The sequence below is a fragment of the Polyodon spathula genome, chromosome 1, assembly GCF_017654505.1.
Source record: "Polyodon spathula isolate WHYD16114869_AA chromosome 1, ASM1765450v1, whole genome shotgun sequence".
Lineage (NCBI taxonomy): Eukaryota > Metazoa > Chordata > Actinopteri > Acipenseriformes > Polyodontidae > Polyodon > Polyodon spathula.
The window spans coordinates 26,515,861-26,536,143 of NC_054534.1; the positions used below are offsets into that span (position 1 = coordinate 26,515,861).

General features: G+C 37.3%; 1 protein-coding gene across 6 annotated transcripts in view; it reads left to right on the forward strand.

Annotated features, from left to right (window-relative positions):
• Positions 1-20,283, forward strand: part of LOC121316288 (protein Shroom3-like) — a 118,790-nt gene that overhangs the window by 21,344 nt on the left and 77,163 nt on the right. The gene's annotated exons all lie outside the window — the stretch shown is intronic.

The window sequence follows — 20,283 nt, forward strand, 5'->3', positions numbered from 1 at the left end:
GCACTGTAAATGGGTGTGTTGCTATTGTTTGAGAGCTGTTATCAGATTGGCACATTCCAGCTTTTAATTAATGGATAAGGTATTAAATACACAGTACAGCCAATTTCTGAGACTTTTTCCCAAACAGTGTCACTATAATAACTGCCGCCCAGTTTGGAATTACACACATAAAAAAGTTGCAGCTGCAGACAAAGGGGCAGATTTTATATGCCTTTACGCCAGTGCAGCATTTTAACTTTTTTTTTTTTTTTTGCTGTAGTGAGAAAATAAAAAATAGACTATATAATAGAAAACAGTATATTTTTTATTTGGAATAATGATGATGCAGATGTACAGTACTGTACAGCTTCAAGTTGTCCAAGTCTCGTTCATGTCTAGTCATGCTTTAGCTCTTCATCCCGATGCTGCTATGTTGATGGAATAATTGAGCAAACCTTGTGGAAAATTCAACCCACAGTACCTGCAGTTCACACTTCATGAAAAGCTGTAGTAGGTTGATACTTTCTGGTATTTCTAAATAGGGACATATGAGAAGATGTCTGATATGTATCAACCTAATAATCTCATAACTCAATAGAAATGCCAACGTCAAATTACCCTATGTAACACAATTTTTGTTCCTGGGTAGTAAGTGTTATTTCCTAATTGCTTATGCCTCAAAAGTATAAAAAATGGCTATTATTCCCCACAAACTTTGCTTTTGTGACCAGGACAGTGATATTTCAAAATATCACTATTTCCAACGGGAAAACGGGCAAATGTATGTTTTTTCGTTCACATAAAGTCAGAAAAAAACAACATATGAATCCAAATTAACATGTATTTATACTAAAGTAATACAAAAATGACTACAAAAGATACTGTAAATACAGTATAATCGTAAATCTTGAAAAACTACTCACTTCTAAATCTTTTGTAGTCATTTTTGTATTACTTTAGTATAAATACATGTTAATTTGGATTCAGATGTTGTTTTTTTCTGACTTTATGTGAACGAAAAGACACACATTTGCCCGTTTTCCCATTGGAAATAGTGATATTTTGAAATATCACTGTCCTGGTCACAAAAGCAAAGTTTGTGGGGAGTAATAGCCATTTTCTATACTTTTGAGGCATAAGCAATTAGGAAATAACACTTATTACCCAGGAACAAAAAAAAAAAAAAATTTGTTACATGGTGTTATCAGTGTTGTTTTTTGGTATTGAGTTAAAATGGGGTATTTGCAGAGCACATAGTGGCGCTGGGTAGCCAATGATGTTATAAGGAAGTCCAATCTGAATCTTCATCACACGCCAACTTCCAAGAGAGAAATAGAGACCACAAATATAATATCCAGTGGAAAGACACTGATTGTATCCATGTGCATTTCATTATAGGATGTTGTAACGAGGGGCGGGCTGGTTTGATGTAAATCCAGGTCTGAAGGCAGTGTGGAGAGTCCAGACACAGGTTGCAGGTACAAACACAGTACATTTATTTTAGAAGTCAAATGCTCCAGACCATGTAAAGCCTAGTTCCCCACTTCCATTCTATAACATGTTGCAGTGTAAATTCCCACAAACTCTAACCAGTTTTTGAGCTAAATCTTCTGGCTGTGGACTTCTATAGTGACTGCAGAATCCTACATTTCATGAACAACCTTTCAGCTAACTTTACTACACAGTTTTCCATTTCCTTCTTAAAAAACAACAAAGAGGAAATTAACACTTGAAGTCAACAGTAAAGTCAACTAAAAAGTAGTAAAATATCTCTTAATCACTCAGAATGATTCTAAACATCATAATTAGGGCTTCTGTTTTTTCAGTTTTAACCGATAAAACACCCCCGAAACAAAATAAATGAAACTGGTGTATAGCCAATCAACACTGGAAAAACACTGGAAATGGTTACTCAGTTCACAGTGACTCCACCCCTTTACCACACTGTGGCAAGGTTTGCTGCCCCTCTGTGTATTTTTGTGTTTTCTGTTTTACGTGGTGTGTTATTATCGGTGTGTATGCATTGGTGTTTGGGATATAATGTGGGGTCTGTGTAGCACGAATGATTTAAAATAGTTGTATTTAAGCACATGCGCAGACTCCTCGGTAAGAGTCTATTAATGTTATTTATAAAGCATGATGTTGTGTGTTATTTGCCTTTTTAACGCCACGACACGCAGTTGGCTGGCACCGTGTTCTTCGTCCTCTCGGAAAGCCCAGGATGTGATTAGCTGATGGTCTCACTGGATCTGTAAACAGGAAGGCGCCTCTTAGCCAGTGTTATCTCTCAAATTGACTTCCACAACCATAGATGGCTTACAAAAATAAAAGGTAGACAACTTGCCTTTAGCACTGCCTGCCTAGACCAGTTACAATACAGCATCTCATTCTCATTTTATTAATTACAGGAAATAATCATTTGATAGGATTACTTTCAGTACACTGTAGTCATTTTGATAACGGATTTGTCTAAATATACCACACAGATGGAACATATTCGTTAACATCTGATACAACTGTCAGATACAATAATTGTGTTTATATAAAAAATATATTCAATGCAGATGAAAGAGAATGAATTAGTCTGGCATCTCAGAATGTTTGTGATTTTAGACCATCTGCTTATAAACTAAATTCTAAGAAATAAATTAAATACTAAATTGAATGCAGTGTTCAGCTTTTGCACTCCATGCTTTGTCTTGTCTTTGATTTCCTGGTTGCTGGATTCATGGTCTAAGAAAACACAACCAGTTGTAATTGTGTTCATTCAGACCCCAAGAAAGAGTGAACTTGCATCAAAAATGTCATTCTCTATGACTTCCTTCACACAGTGGCTTCAGATATTGTTTGAAGTGGGATTAAGGTTGGCACTGTTGGTTAAAATTGCTGAATACAATATTTCTCATAGATATTTTAGGTTATTATATTATGGTGGCAATATTTAAAATATTAAAGGTACTTGTACATATATAATGATTTAATTCAGAACAATAAAATGTTATCCATGCTAACTTTTGAGATTTTTTTTTTTTTGTATGTACAGTATGTCGGATGAGGAGTAAAAAAGATGCACAGAAACTACTGTAGCAAACCACCTTAAGATTGAAAAACCCTCTCTTACTCTGTACAGCACAGAACAGCTGAATTTTAAGGTCGAACATCACAAAGCAAGGGTGCAGATGCCAGAAGGTCAGAACATTGTGTCAGTTCTATGAACTACATAAAGCCTTTGTGTCATTAATTTCTGCACAGTGCTTACTTTTTCTTCCCAGACTGCCCACAAAAATGCCAGGGAAAGGGGCCAGAAGTTTGAATGTTTGTGCAAGTGTCTTTAATTGAAAGTGTCAGCTTTTTTTCTAAGCTGGTGTGGGGCTGGTATGTGTTTGTTTCAGCAAGTTTAATCACCAACCCCCCCTCTTTCCACCAGTCGCCACCAGTTAGAGCAGCATTGGTCCTCCAGAGGGAGATTGAGCAGCCAATGAGCTGTGGGGTCATAGGGTCGAGAACATGGTGTTGGGAAGTGGCATTCGACTGTTGAAATTCCAGTGTCAGCATTGTCTATGAAGGATATCATACTGGGATAGGCATGGCATGCTGTCGTTACCCCATTCATCAAGCAGCAAAGAAATCAGAATTACAGCAAGCTTCCACGCCCTTTTCTATATAGCTTACAGGACACTTCATAGTGCATAAACACTTCTATTAAAGACAAACAATCTTATATAAAAGTTTGTTATTTTAACTAATTAAAAAAAAAAACATGTCTGATGGCAGGATCAATACTGTAATGCTCCTTTTGTACTTATCTGATCAAATCCGGTGCTTATTTAGACGTATCTTAATCAACAGTCCATCTGGGTTTGACTTTTTTGTTTTTGAGCCATGAGTAGCAGAGAGGGAATTTACTATTTAACAGACAAAAGAACACTATAAACTTTGTTACAAGAAAAACATGCTGCACCTCAAACACAATAAAAGGAAAGGAAAGTGGATATTTCACTTTTCCTTTTCAACTCATTTTTGGAACGTTGACCACAGGCTGTGCCATAGTAAATCTGTTGCTCTTTAACATTGTCCAAAGTAAAATAATTTAATGTTAGGTGATTTTTATATGGCACCCAGTGAGTCCCAGTGACTTTATGTAACTGTGGTTTGTTTAACTGGTATTTTTGTAATGAACACATAGTGCCACCAGTAGTCAAATGCTGTAACTGTGGCAAAGATTCTTCATCCTTTATAACATTCACCTCAACAGATACAAATTAAACCGTCGTGTTTTTATTGACATTTGGTCTGAGGAACATATATCTGGACACACATATTTGGAAGATACGGGGTCAATAACTCCTATAAAGGGCTATAACTCCATTCAGGGCCTTGTAAGTTAACAGCAAAATCTTAAAATCAATTCTATACTGCACAGGGAGCCAGTGTAAAGAGGCCCAAACAGGGGTAATATGTGCACTTTCCCTGGTTTTAGTCAGAATTTAGGCGGCGGTATTCTGAACAAGCTGCAAGCGAATAAGCTAGTGAATAAGCTGTTACGTTTCTCGGGGTAGAAGAAGCAGTGATCTGTAGAAATACATTGCACAACCGCTCCTAGTGGCATTTAACTTGTTGTGTTCGTAAGGCTTTATACTTGCTATTTATGTGCAGAGATAATCTTGGTTCAGTGAATCTGCCCTTGTAAATATAACTTCTCCTATATTACTGACTCAGAGTTGTTAGAGATCACAGCTGTAGACTGTCTTCCCAGCGACAGTAGTACACGTACCGCATTTACTTCTGCTGACAAGTTTGAGTTGTCAGGTTTAATGGTGCTTTGATGCTGTTTTAGTTTTTCACTGGGGATTACACCACCTTTCCTTTTCCTTTTCCTGCTTTTCAAATTTATAAAAAATGCAGTATTTTTAAATGAGGCAAGAAATGGGACCTTTAAGCAGGAATTACCCAGTTCACAGTTTAAACAAGACCAACATTTAAGAAATGAAAACAAGCGGTCTGGTTACAAAGCCCTCAAACATAACAGTGATTATCCAAAGAGACTGGCCAAACATTACATCAGAACTGTTGTGATTTCAAAAACAGGGCTGCAGACATGACCTGCTCCACCTGTACCATTAAAATAAAACAGCCAGCTTTATCAGAGAATTGCAACAGTTTTGGAAAATGAAAATAAATAAAATAAATAGATGTAGGAGTCCAGAAGTGTCAAACTCGGTTCTACTCAAGTCAATTTTTTTATTTTATAGTTGAGTCGTGTGGTATTTGTTTTTGTAGCTTTATTTTTTTTCTTTTGGCAATAAATGTCAAACCCTTACAGTTAACCACAGTTTCATGCTGTTACAATGAAGAACCCCAGTCTGCTAAAACCAGGTATGCTACTCTAGAGCAGTGGTCATATTTTGTGGCACTTTCTATAGCTTAAAATAAACTTTTCTAGAGGTTTGGAAAGGAAAATTAAAGGGATAACGAAGGAGACCAAGATATTTATGCAGTTATTTTTTTTACAGTGCATAAACCACCACTGTTTGTTACTGATGGCAGTTGTCAATGATTGACAATAATAGGAATGTCTGAAAAAATATTAATGTGCAGTTAGAGAAAATCCCACAGGCAACTCTAAAACCTAAAATCCAGTTAAACCAGCTTAACCTTGATTACTAATTTTAACATTGTCGTATTATTGACAACCTTCCTGTTTTATCTTCCTGTTTCATTTTACATGAAATACTATGGGCCAAATAATTTTTTAAAAACAGTATGCACGAAAATATAAAAATATGAACTATAAATGTACCTGTATTTCTCAGACCCCCATCTCCCAACTGAAATATCATTGCATTTATGTGGATATTTCAATACATACAATATATCTAGAGAATTGCTTTTCCAAATGTAATGAAACTTCCTGAGGATATTCTTTAACACATTTTAAAGTACAGATGAACCTGCTTTATATCATGATTACCATGCAGGCATAATCCGTGACGTAAATCGGGTCATGATATGAACCGGGTTTCACGTTTGCCTATGACAGCACATTACGAGTGGGAGAAAAAAAGAAAGAAAACTAACAGTGAATTAAAGAGCAGTGTTTTAATACTGTAGATTTAGCCATTCTAAATGTACAGTATTAAAACAGTTTGTGTTTGTGTTGTGAATTGTCGACTGATGAGAGTGCTCAGTTAAGCGTTGCATTGACTGACTATGTTAAAATGTGGTGACGTAGGTGTTTTGTAACTGAACTGTATGCCATTAAGACTGCCCACGCAGCATTTGACAGGTTGCACAAAATGTTAGTTTATCAGCAGAGATGATTATTGGTTGTTAGTTGGAAATTAATTATATCTTGTGGTTACTTAGTAAAGCCCGGCTACACAGCATTTGACAGGCCGCACAGAATGAATAAGTGTGTTTGTGAGATGATATTAAGAGAGATAATTCCTCTAAGAACCTATGGTGCATGACGAGTGGTTTTTCAAAAATCATGATAATAAACGGGGTATGCTGTTAAGCGAGGTGATATAAAACAGGCTCATCTGTATATGTACAACAGAAAATAAATCATTTGCATTAGTTACACTATGTTTGAAATGTATGTCTACACCTTTAAATTAGAGGTTTAAATTAATGAATGTTTGCATTTGGACTAATACGGGTTCTGTATATTGATCGGTGTTGACCTTAATGCAGGGGATACCGAATAGTGAGAATGAGAGAGAAATGTGAGAGTGGTTTGTAAGCAAATAACTAATGCGCTATCCCATGTGCTTTCTACACCTCCTAATACTGTGTGTTCTCCAAGTGATGCCATTTGAACCCACTTAATGTGTACTGACCATTATTAGTACACAAGCCTTACGTATATACAAAGGCATCTGTCCGTCTGCATGTCAGACACTTTATTAAGTGTGTATATGATTGATGTAATCAAGGTGATACCCTTTTTCATGTAACATATATGGTAGATATATGTAAATAGGATGCTTGTTACAATGGTTATTAGCCTTCCTCCCTAGATGTGCTGTTCTGTTTTCACAAAACAGTATGAAACTATAATATTTTCTTATTTAAAGGGTGAACAGTAGTATAAAGCCTAAATGCTGCCCTACTCCCTTTCCCTCTGAATAAAAGGAGCAAATATTCTGGCTTCTGCCTCCCATCTCCGATATCTCCAGTGGCAACCCTGCATTCCTTCAGCCGATCCCAGTAATCACCTTTGTCTAGCTGTGCAATCCCTAAAGCTAATCAGATCAGTGTTTAGTTGTATAAAGTTCTTTCTGCACATATTTTCCATGTCTTAAATAGATTCTGCATTCTTGAAAGTAAGCAAAATAGGCAAACTCTGTTCCTAACTGAGATCTACAAAAACATCCAAGCACGTCGTAATGCTTCTTATTCTACTGGCGCTGGTGAGCTCTCTGATGTTAATAAATACAGCACTCTCCTGGGCTGAATTTAGCTGAGGGTTGCCTGTTTTAGATATGTTAATATTTTCAACAGAATTAAGTCTTGAAAAGCCTGCCCACATAGTTCACTTTACCTCAAATACTTCTTAACACAGTACTGTACATGTATACTTACATGTACTTTAAATCATTGAAAGAAAATGCAAGTTTCTGATTTTCAGACATGCCAGACTCCTGAACACCCTCCATTGACAATCTGTTTGTAACTTTGAGGTTCTACTTCACTGTATTTATCAAGATGGAATGTTCTTTCGAAAAATAGGAGTTCATTGAAGACTTGCGTAAACGTTTTGAAAATATACAGCAGCTGGAAGCATGCGATGCATGTACCCAGTAGTTTTACTGCAGGAAAAAAGGGTAACTGGTGAAGATGCCCCAGCAATGAGTACCAAACCTTATCTTAAAAATCGGTAGCTTACTACAGACACTGTTTTTAAACGTGTTTGGCTTCCAATATGAAAACTGATGCAAAAGAGCAGTCTATTGCCTATTTTATTTCATTTAATTAATTACACTAATCATTGTTTCACACTGTATATCTGACTTACACTGTGAAAAACAAACTTATTTACTTATAGATACATGCATTATCAAATAGGTACAGCCCCTGATCTCACGCATTCTCAGAATCCCTGAAGAAAGCTGGGTAAAGTTTGTGTACTACCACATACTGCCAGAAGGGGACATCAGCTGACAGGGAAACTTTAATGTTCAGCTTCAGTGTTAGAAGACTATGCCCTGGTCGTTATCTGTGGACTTGCTGTGGGATTAAGGAGTGGATAATTAATTTGTCCTTTGCGGAACTGATGATTAATAATTTCCAACAAATGAATTTTAATCTAAAAGTGTAGAACATTAATTATTTACAGTATTGGGATAACCAGACTCTATTTGCCTTGCTTGTTGGTATTGCTTTCACATAAGAGTGCAGCCTGTGTTTATACCTTTAATACATCTGCCATTCCTTTTAATTCTGATGATATAATACAATCAAATGATTTATTACCTGGTCTAAGTGGTGTTTAATGTATGCAATTCCCGTTGCAGTAACATAGGTAGCTTACCGAATGTTGAAGTCTTAATGCTGTCCATTTGGTCAGCAAAAATTACAAAGAAATAAAACGGATGGATATCTATTGCATTGGCTGAGTGAAAATGCAAGTCCAACTTGTTTTATTCACATCTATTTCCATCAGTGAAATGTGTGAATAAAACCACACATTCATACCGTGCACTGGAGCTTAGCTGCAGACTACCTGGTACACCAGCATCAGCCCGAAGAACAGCGTTGTGCTCCCTTTGTTCCAGTGAACGCAATGAATGTCATCAGGGAAGCGACTGTGAGCTGAAACACCACCGCGGTTTAGCAGAAGACCTGTGACTGTGTCAGTTGCATGAGAATCAATAGGTGCACCTACAGACTTTTATTGGGTACAACTTGGCGCTACCGGACCAGAAGCAGATGCAATGATTGGATGTCTTTGAAATATCCACATAAAATAGAGAGAGAGAGAGAGAGAGAGAGAGAGAGAGAGAGAGAGAGAGAGAGAGATTGCTACAATACTTGTTTGGTTCTGTGTTGTGTTTGTTTGTTTCATTTTTTCAGTGTTTTGTTTTGTTGAAAGTATTTATTTATTTAATAACCCTTTACTCACAGTACTGTGTGTTTCTTCTGGGTCTGACATCACCGTCGAGCCATTGGGTCACAGGGTGCAGTCTTTGCTCCAGTAAAAATATAAATATCGCGAAAGCTGCCACCTAGGGGTCAATAAATAAGCTAAGGCACCTAACTGAAGGAAATGGAGCTCTTTATTAGGCAGCAAACCCCATACCTTACAATCTGAGCCACTGAGGAAGGCACTGTCCTGAAGAACTGGCTCCTTTAAAGCTTATTTTGATAAATGAAATAAGGTTTGCCTGGTAGTAAATGCATAAAAAAGTATAGTAAAGCATAGGTAAGCATTGTAAAGAATAGCAAGGTCTGGTAAAGCACATTGATAAACATGCATTACATATTTTCGCTAAACCACTGTGCGTAAATATTTCATTTTTGTTTAGCAGCTCAAAGGTTACAGTCTGACTATAATTTCAAAATTATCATCCACCTGTACGCATGTGTGGTTTTGACTGAGCAGATATCCACTCTGATAGGTATTCTGTCCTAAACCAGCAGTTTGCCAATCCCAAACTGTTGTGATATAAATTATATATTACACAAATGGCAAAAACTGTATTTGTTAATCAGATCATTTTATCTTTTATTGCAACTGTGAGAGAAAATTGTAAAAGGCTACTTGAGCTGAAACCTCCAAACAGAAGAGGTACAGTTTAAAAAAAGATTGAAAAAGCACTGGTTGCAGAAACTATGCATTGTATACATGTACTGTACCGGGAACCCATGACAGATTTACCTGGCAGATGTGCTGAAACACTGAAACAGTAGAGAATGTGTGTGGAAGAGGAGGACAGATACTTTGTGCCAGCACCATCAAGCCTGTTTGGCAAACACACATTGTAAGCAGCATTGAAAAGCAAATGTTAGTATTTTCATAACTACAGCAACCAGCCAGTGCTCCTGCGTAGCAAAAGGAGGTTGCTATGTATTCTGTGACGTGAAACGCCAGCCAGCGCTCAGTAAATACTGTAGGTGCTTTGGCTGTGGGCCATTTCTGATTGACACCATAGACATTAAGGGTACTAGTGTCAGAGCGCTGCAGTGCCTGAAAGCCTCACCTGGTAATATATCACCAGCTGGAATGCAGGGAGCTCTCTGGTTTCACTGTCCTGACAACATGGCATCTGAAGAGGGAGGTAATGGGTTATTAAATTCCCAAAAATAACACCTGGAGGAGTGTTCACCTCAAGGGCTTCTTTATGCAACAAAATTCCTAATGCATGTGTTATTTTGTATTCCTTGTTTCCCTGAAAGAAATATGTAAACCTGGCCCATTTTCATCATGACGGTTTTAAATTACTGGCACTGCTTCATTTCCTTCCACTGGAGATGCAATTACGAGTTCTGCACACCCTATACTACAATTGCTACTCAGTCAAATTGATTGCCCTGTTCAGCCACATGAGCAATGTAGTCAACAGTAACAACCTGCACAATGTTCTTCCAAAAATGACTAAAAAGCTCTTCTTTGGCATGCCATGTATTAATCTACCTAGTTTACCCTCCCTAAATCTAATTTTGAAGAGAAAAAAACAATAATAAATCTGTCACTTCTATGAACATGGAGGTCATAACAGATACTTTGTTTTTTAATGGCAAATTATGTTGATAAATATAAAAAATGAATATTTTTGTTTTAATTTAAATTGTTCCTGTGTTTATTCCAGAAATATGTGATACAAAATATAATACCCATCTGGCCTTAGTTAGTTTTGTTTTGATTAGTTTGTTCTACCGTTTAAGCCAAAAAGCTTTCAAGTACCTACAGACTGGCATCTTCAGCTATAAACAGTACAGTGAAGCAGAATTCATGCATCCTGTGTTTTCAGTTGTTATCAATTTTACAGTTTTCACAAGTGAATGCTATGTGTGAACTATATGTGGTGTGCTAGGCCGAAAGTTTTGCATCACCCTATAAAATTTTGCTTAATAGAGTTGAATGAAACCTACTGAATGATGTTATGTTAGCATATTGAATTACATACCGCTTTGTAGTTTTCCATATACTAAAATGAAAAACTGACAAATTTAGAAATTACTGATGATTTTTTTTGGTCAAATACACATATATGAAATTACAATGCTAGTAAATCCATCAAATTTAATAACAGATTAGTAGAAGATAAACAAAGACTTCTGTTCATGTGTTGGTTTAGAGGATATACAATAGTTCTTCATGGATTACTCAAATAATCAATATCCATGTTGATTAATCAAATAATCAACATGGAGCCGTTTTGTTTCTGTTTTATCTTACACAAAAAAAAACATTAGAAACAATGCAGACTCCACATACTGTAAAAACCTTTGTATAAGTCTATTTTCTAAGTATTTTTAAGGGGTCCTAAGAAGGGGAGTGACTTATACATCGGTGTGACCTATAGACTTTTTCCTGAAATTGTTGTCTGCGACTTATACACCATGAGACTTATGCACTGTTTTTTACGGTACTTGGTGAAATTGAGTGTTTTCTACTGATGAAAACAGTATCATCGTAAGCCCATCAAAATAGTACAGATATAGCAGTGCAGAAAATATTGTTCAGTAGGCAGTGCAGTGGCATGTGTACCAGGCAGTGTTGTGTGATACAGTGCCACTATGTATTCTGTCCCGTCAGTGTGCTGGGTCGCCGGTTCACGTCCAGCAATGCTGTGATCTGGATCGCATAGACTGGCCACAGAGGTTAACCTGGGGAAGAGTGTAATGGGCAGTGCTGTGTGATACACTGCCGTTACAGATTCTGTCCCGTTGGTGAGATGAGATGAGGTTAAAAGTGCTAAGAAGGCAGGCAATTCTGTCTCTTTTGCATTGTGGTTAAGATGCTTGTTTGTGGTGCGTGGTGTGGCCACCTTTAATCTAATATCATCCACCCTTACACTTGCAATGGTAAAGATCTGTTTTAGTTGCTGTAACTTCAGTGATTCCCCATTTAAACTAGATATTTAGTGTTTAATATATGGGTCACGTATGAGTAGAGTCTACTCATTTTAAATTACATTTTCGGAATTCATTTTGTAATTACTTATATCAGCTCTTCATACAGTCTTTTCATTTTGAGAATAAACACTGTTATATTGTGCTGATAGTATGTGCTACAGCATTTCTGCAAAGAGAGCTAGCTTTAAACTGTCTTCCTGATCAAAGAGCCTTCCTTGCTTGGCGCTGTCTGCGCTGAAGACCATTGTAATTAACAGTGTCAGTCGCTTTTCATCAGGTCCAGGATGAAAACAGATAAGAGAGGAAAGGGCTAAGTGGGAGGACCATTTGGCACTTGGGAATCATTTTCTCCACAATCATCCCGATTCCCCAAGCGTAAGCCAAAATCGAGGTTAAATATTTCTTTCCCTGAAGCTCTGCCAACCATTGTGCCTTAACAACGCTTCAAAGACGATACCGATCTTCTCAAATCAAAGGTGACAGAATAAAGCTTCCCCTCTCTTTTCTTTAATATCGTTGATCTTTTACGCGGTCTCTATCAGTGTTGCTTAGTTGAAAACTATAGCACACAATTCTGCAAGAGACAGTAAAAACGAATGTTTCTTAACAATTACTGGTATTAAACAACATGATGGGCTTTGACATTAAAATGAGTTAAAAAGTTATCGATGTGTTGTAAGTGTAGTAAAAATAAAATGAACTTAAAAAATGTCTTGGACTAACATTCAGAAAGAGTATTCAAAAAATGAAGCACTGCTGGCTTCAGTTACGAAACATAACAAGATGAGTCAGTACCTGTCATTCAGAATGTTTTGCTATCATGTCTGCTCCTTCAGAATCTGTCAAGTTCAAGTGGGAAAGTGTATCACTAACATTTAATTGGCATATTTCTCATAGGTCTGAAGCTGACAATGTCATTGAAGTCTGTTCTACTGATTACATTTACTTTCTCACCTCAGTGGCAGGCCTATGAAATTGTTTGTTATCAGAGAGCAGTGCAGTACTTGTAAGGCCATTCACTAAAAAAACATGGGCCCTTAAAATTGGAACGTTTGGACTAGAAGACATTGAGATTGTCTTCTGCAGAACTGTAGCACTATTAGCTGTAACAAATTCTGTTAATTTGCAGAAGGACGGTGCAGGTCTGGTGAAGGCTATATCTTGGGACTGACTGGCCTTGAGATTTCTGAAACTATGCATGGGCGTTTATGAGACTATACTACATGCTCACCTACTTCACCTCTATCATATACCACAGACTGGATCACAGGCTGGTGTTATTTAGAGCCATCGGAAGTCAAATCTCTTTCCCCACAGTCGCATTAGAACTGTTAACAGTAATGCAACCCGCGTGACCTAGTCAAGCCCCTTGGCCTGCATGGTGCAAGAGTGCGCACTGGAATTTAGACTCATCTTTTCTGGGCATTACCTGTTATATAACTGTGTTATGGTACATGTGTGGCTATTTATATGCTGTATTTAGTTACATAATATAAACAAATTAAGACATAGTGTACTCTTTTTGAACAATAACTCTCAATCGCATGACAATATAATTAAGGAAGTTACTTCTACTGGAAGAAATTGGATTTACATTCCAAGTGGATGTTCGTAGCTACACATAACTGCACAGATTGAGTCATATAAGCATTGAACATTGTGTGAAAGAAAAAAAAGAAACACCAGCTTATTAGGCAACTAGTGACAGCTATTGAGTGTAATGGTGGTCATGTGACTTTTGATGTTACAGCTGCATAGAGACGGTAGGTACACTTTGAGTGATTGTCTTACTTAAGTTCCATTACCAGTGTTGTCCAGTACAAATGAACCCTTCCACTGCTACATTGCTTAAAATCTGGCCATATCAATGATACAGACCATGTCAAATGCAATCCAGAACATCTAGAGGAGACTGGGAGCGTATGATGAAGGTAGTTATTGTGTTCACGATATTGAGTGTGACAGACAGAGGGACAGGCACCTTACAAAGTGGCTCTGCTGTTTGGGTGGAGATACAGCCGAAGACTAGCACCTTGGAAACATGATTATTTACCTGTTCTGAAAGAATGGTTCTACAAGAAGAATTCCATTGCTGTAATAATATCTTCCATTTACTCTCTGGTTGGGATTGATTTTCACATGGTTATCAAAAGCTTAACCTCTTGCTCTCAACTTACCCTTTCTTTCTCCTTCCTCATGTTTCACCACATACTTGTTCAGTAACACCACAGATTACAGAGGCTTCCTACAGACTAGAGTATTGAAGTCAGGTATCTAGCTGCCCCAGCTTAGCTCAATCGTGACCCATTTCTGACAGGTTCACCCCGTCCCTTCTGCAAGCCTGCAGCCCTCTCACATTCCTGACTTCATGTGGCATATTAGTGCTTTCGGCTGATGCTTGGGTGCTGGGAGCAGGTGATATAATATTGTAAAGAGCATATGCTATACATTTGTTTTATATTTATTATATTATTAAATGCCATCTGGAGAATGTATGATGGGTAAATATATACTGTGTATATTTGCCCATTTCAGGTTCAGAGGTACAGCACTGGGTGTCCAATCACACAGAGAACAATCTGAGGTGGATCATGTCATGTGATCTGATTTCACAAGGGTTCACTTGACTTCAATATGGCAACAGCTGACTTGGGGGTCGAGCTCACCCAGGCAAACTCAAAGGCAAAGGGAGATTTTCAGAGAGGCATAGAATTTTTTTTTTAAACAGAATAATTACTACCAAGCAACTTATAACAATAACTTAACTGCTCCTTCCTGTTTGTTGTTTCTGCGATGGCTTTTAGTATTACAATTGCTTGCTTTTTAGAAAAGGGCTCTATAGTACAGTCTGTCTTGGGAGCTGCTTTCACACATTTGATGAAACTTTGGATGGACATTTACAATAATTCCTTTAACAAGTTAGCACTGCAAAAAAAGATACTAGCTCAGAAATTGTGTTTCTTCAATATTTTAAGCAGGGATTGAGCTTGGTTTTCCCTGACTTATAGCCTATACAATGCATTAAGCATGAGTTTTGTCATACTTCTCAATATTTTACATTTCTAAAACTGATAGTGCCAAAAACTGTTTAAAAACTGCACTTATGAAATAAAAATGAAAGAAAAAAAAAACATTAACACATATCTTTAAACTGCATGTAAAGTGAATGGCTTTTTGAGAGCTTGAAAGCCAGGTTTCCAGACCACTAAGCCACTCCACCCCTCCCCATGTCTTTCTCTAGCCTATCACATTACCTAACAGGAGAGCTTGGTGTTAAAAACCCCTCGGCGGGGAAGTCCTCTTGAAGCAGCTACAGAGAGTTGTGTGCTTGTTCATGTGGAAAATGAACTTAAGAGCTAAGTGTTCAGGAATGGAAAGTAGCCTTGCCCTTGAGTTTACTATATACAGTACTGTAGTTGGGGACCTCAGTCAATGTTTGTGCATTTATTACTGTGGATTACTTCAAAACAGGTAACAGGAAGAGTGCAAGGCATTATTATTATTATTATTATTATTATTATTATTATTATTATTATTATTATTATTACTATTGCTATATCAATGCTACAATATATAAAATTAACTTAACAAACCCTACATTTTAGGAGACAGCATTGTGCTTTATTTGTTTTGATTGTGTTCTGAAGACCCTTAGATGTGTTGAAAAATATGTGGCAAATTTGAAAAATAATTCAGATTTGTTTTATGAAAGGAATATCTGTATCTCCCAAACTGTAGTATTTATTTTTATAGATGTATTTATTTGGAATTGCCAGTCATCTCATTCACACTCCTGTCAGCAACTTGGCATGGGCGTGATATATCATAGTTACCCCAATGATGTATTCTTTCTAGATGTATTCTTTGTCTAGATTCAATTTTGTAAAATGTTCTGCTTCAGTCATTCCATTCTGTCTTTTTCAAGTTGGTTTTAAATTGGGCTCTCCTATGTGGGCTACGGATGTCTGGACCACATCAGGCACATAAAGGTGTAACCGTTAGCCTAAAGTACTGAGGGTTTAGACTGTATGATTCTGGGAGCTCTGTTGAATCCACATGGGTGTTTTAAAACACATCATTTTCATATTTCATACCCATGCCAAGTTGCTGTTTTAAAATGGGTAAATAATGTCGCCCTTATTTGATCTTATTGAAAACCTTAATATACAGACTGAAAAACCTTAAAAACAAACATGACATTCTTTAAATGTCATGTTCAGCATGCTCAGACTTTCACTTTGGCCAACTCACCAACTGCCCTTTTCTGTCAGTTGGATCTGTTGAGTCAAAACCCAGTAAACCTACTATATGGAATACATTTGATGAAATTGGCCCCAACAGTGATGTGTACGGTAAGGTGATGTAATTTAAGTGAATCATTAAAGTCAGATGCGTAAAATAAAGGGGGAAAGAATATCTATGATAGAAGTACTTAAAATTACGTTTCAACTGTTTCTTAAAATAGATTTAAATATGGAAATGTCAGTTGGGTGAAAGTTGCAGGTAAGATGCCTAACTCTATGAATATGGACATGGACATCTATGTGTGCTGGGGATTAAACAGGCCTGGAGTGCATTACCACATCCTGACACGGATTCTTGGTTTCTTTCTTCCTCAGAATTTCATGTTTCTTACCGTCAGAAGGTGCTTTACAAAGGCTGGTTTTAATTATTTTTAAAGAAACAGAAATACTTAATGGAGCTCAAGTTGAACCTCAGATGAGCTGTAAGTGACATGATAGGGAAGGGCTTCTTACAGCTGTACTTTCCAGCTGGTATAAAACAAAGCTCAGTGCTTCCCCTTTTTATAGTGGTTTCTGGGGTTTCATACTTGCTGTACAAAGGACATATGCCAAGGCTGCCCTGTCATGCATGTTATACATGGGGTTAACATTATACAGCTGTGTGTCATATTACAGTTCCATTTCTTCTGACAATTACCGTGCGGTACTATTGCAGGGGACATACATATCAGACTTGCTGTTGATCTGGTTGAAATGATGACCTACTGTACTTGTAAACTGTTTTGAACAACTCCAGTGTGGAGCAATCCTAAATAACATGTTATTGTCTTGTAATTTAAAAAAAAAAAATGTAATAAAGTTTATATAAAGAACATGTAACTTTATCTGGTGTGCTAATTGGCCTCACATGGCCTTGTGTAAGTTATTCAGAGTTTCTGAAAAAATAATAAAATGACTTACAGTAACACTGATGTTATATAACTGTACATAAAATAAAAAATTGCAACATCCCTGGAAACCTTTGAAATTGAGAGTATCATATCCTCGTAATAGTATCAATATCTCAATAGTGTGTTTTTTGTTTTGTGTAAAGGGCAGTTTAATATTTAGAAATGCTTCATTTGAGAAATGTTTTAGTAGTGTTACATTTTCGTCTTTTTTTCGCCGACTCTCAGAGAGTCTGTAGCTTTTTAAATCTTTATCTAAGATTTTCCAGCTGGTGCAAAAAAAACAACAATGCAGAGAAAGCTTAAAGCTTCCTTTGTAGTTTCGAAGTGCAGCGGGGGTCAGTGTTATAGGATTAGAATGAGATTGTCTGGTATCTCCTCAGTATGACTTCCTACGCTAGGAAAAAAAAAAAAAAAAGCCTTAAGCCTTTTTTCTGCTCAACATCCGCTGTGAAACAAAGAAAAAAAAAAAAAGCCTCTGAACCTCTTCAAATCTTCTTGGACTTTCCGTTTGCTTTTAAAAGAGCAGGTTTCAGCTTGGGGGCCAAAGAAATGTGCAAGCTCAGCAAGTCTACAGCATTCCCATTGTCCGTTTTCTTAATGGCATTTTACAATTTAAAAAAAATGGTTAAAGTGTACATTCAAATAATACATTACCTTTAGCACAAAACCTTCTGATTTTATTGACTCAGCTGCTCGATGTGATTAGTATAAAGGTATAGAAACATGATTCTAATAATAGATTTTCACTCTAGTTATTCCAAGCAATATTGTATTTGCTTAAGTAGAGTGGATTTCACCTACAGTAAGCTGTGTCTCAAAGATTATATATCACAGCACTGTGCACAAGGTTTTTGTTTTTTTATTACAATTTCTAGCACAACTTTCAATTCTAAAATTTAAACATACGCTTCAAAATACTCATCCTACGATTACATTATGGCAAAAAGTACCTAAACTCTAAAAACTAAGACAACTGTGTGCAGTTATTTAAGGCTAACATAGTTCCTACATGTTTTACTATTTGATTTAAAAGCTGCTGTAAGGATAGGTGTAGCATGATTAAAATGGAAGTCCTACCATCTGTGGGATATAAATTAAAGCATAGTTATATCTATTCCAATAAATGACACTGTTAGAGATACATAGGGGGATACAACATTGTGACGGGTGCCCACCCTGTGTAGATATGAATTTATTATATGTATGTATTTTCATTTGTATTATTTGTATTGTATTATTATTAGTAGTAGTAATAATATTGTGTTTGTGTGCGGATGGACAAAAGCCTGGGGTCGTCTGGGGTCGTCTGCACGCCGCCGTTGGGGAATGTCGCCTGCGTGCCACTGTCCAGGTTGCCATTTGTGGGCCTCTGGAAGCCTCCATTCCCACCCCAGAATGTGGACCTGAACCGTTGGGCCATGTGTGCTGTGCACAAGGGGGGGGGTGGAGGCGAGTGTGACGGGTGACCACCCCTTGTGGATATTAATTTAGTATATGTATGTATTTTCATTTGTATTATTTCTATTGTATTATTAGTAGTAGTAATAATATTGTGTTTGTGTGGACGGATGAAAGCCGTTCCGATATTATTATTTATTATTTGAGACCGGTGAAAAGGTGGTCTTATAAAATGTAGTTGGCGGAGAAACTCGTGGAAATGTGGCTGGAGCCTTAAAAAGGTAATTGTTTAATAGGTACGTAACAGGAGAGACCTGTGCACCTGACTCTTCTGGTGCATTTATGGTGCTGCAGGAAGAGTGCAGCAAGCCTTACAATATCTGCCTGTCGGTCATGGTCGTGACACGGAGAGGTGGGAGAGAGGGTGTGTGGCTCTCCCTCTCTCTGAGTGGCTGAGAGGCGGGCCTCGGGATTGCTGGCCCTATAAAGATTACGCTCTGTGTTCCTTCAGGCTGCCTCTTTAAGACGAAACGAGCCAGCTGGCGGAAGCTGGGCAGCCGGATCGAGCACAGCCAGCGAAACAAAAAAACAAGCAAAACAAATAATACATTAAAAAGAAAGATTGTAAAGATCGGGGAATCCTTGGGCAGCCCCCGAACATGTAAGTGGAGGGAACACAGTAGTGTAGGACAGAGACCCAGGCCATGCGGATAGCGACGGTTGGGGTAACACTGCCGAGTGCTGCACCTTTATTTTGTAGTTTTATTACTGTATTTTATTTTCCCTTTTTCTTTCACCTTTTGTCTTCATTATTATTTTGAGCATTTGCGTGTGCACTGGACCCTGTACCTGAATTAGAAAACCCGTGATCATGTTTACTGTTGGCAGTATTCAGACCACAGACAACAGCGCCCTCTGCGGGCTAAAATAAATCATTAGAAAAAGAAACAAACACTGCATTCTGAATAAAAGTAAGATGTAAATGTTTTTATTAGTGCTTGGTTTTGGATTATCCAGTTCCAGCCAGCTCTGTATCCTGACACTTACTACACAGAGCAGGTTACAAAGACCGCTGCATTGCCAGTGACCACTCCTGTAATGTGTTCCTGTTATTGCTTTTTATTGTGTCTGAATAGTACATTCATCAGTGAGTACTTTGGATGAGATGTAAAACCAAGGTCCTATTTTAAGTGACTCTGCAGCAGTAGTTGTTGATGCATAGTTCACCCCCTAGTCTCTAAAAGTTACTTTGGATAAAAGCATCTGCTAAATGACTAATTAATAATAAATATAATCAAATCATTCAAAAAGCCCCCTTAGGGATATGGGTTAACATTGATTGGGAATACTTGAGGTTTTCCTGACCACCCTCTCTCTATTGGCGTGGCTCGTAACTCTAGTTTTAAGTCTAGTCTTCTCAAAAGGAATAGTTTTAGCATTATTAAAAAAAAATAATAATAATTAAACTGCTTATGCCAAGACTGGGCTGCAGAAATGTCAATGTCTTTATTATTATTACACAAGGTGTGCAATCCCATATGTTAAGTACAATATGTTAATGTATTTATTTTATTTTTTTCTTTTAGTTTATCGTTTGTAAGAAATTGTTTTCTACAAGTACGTTTCTT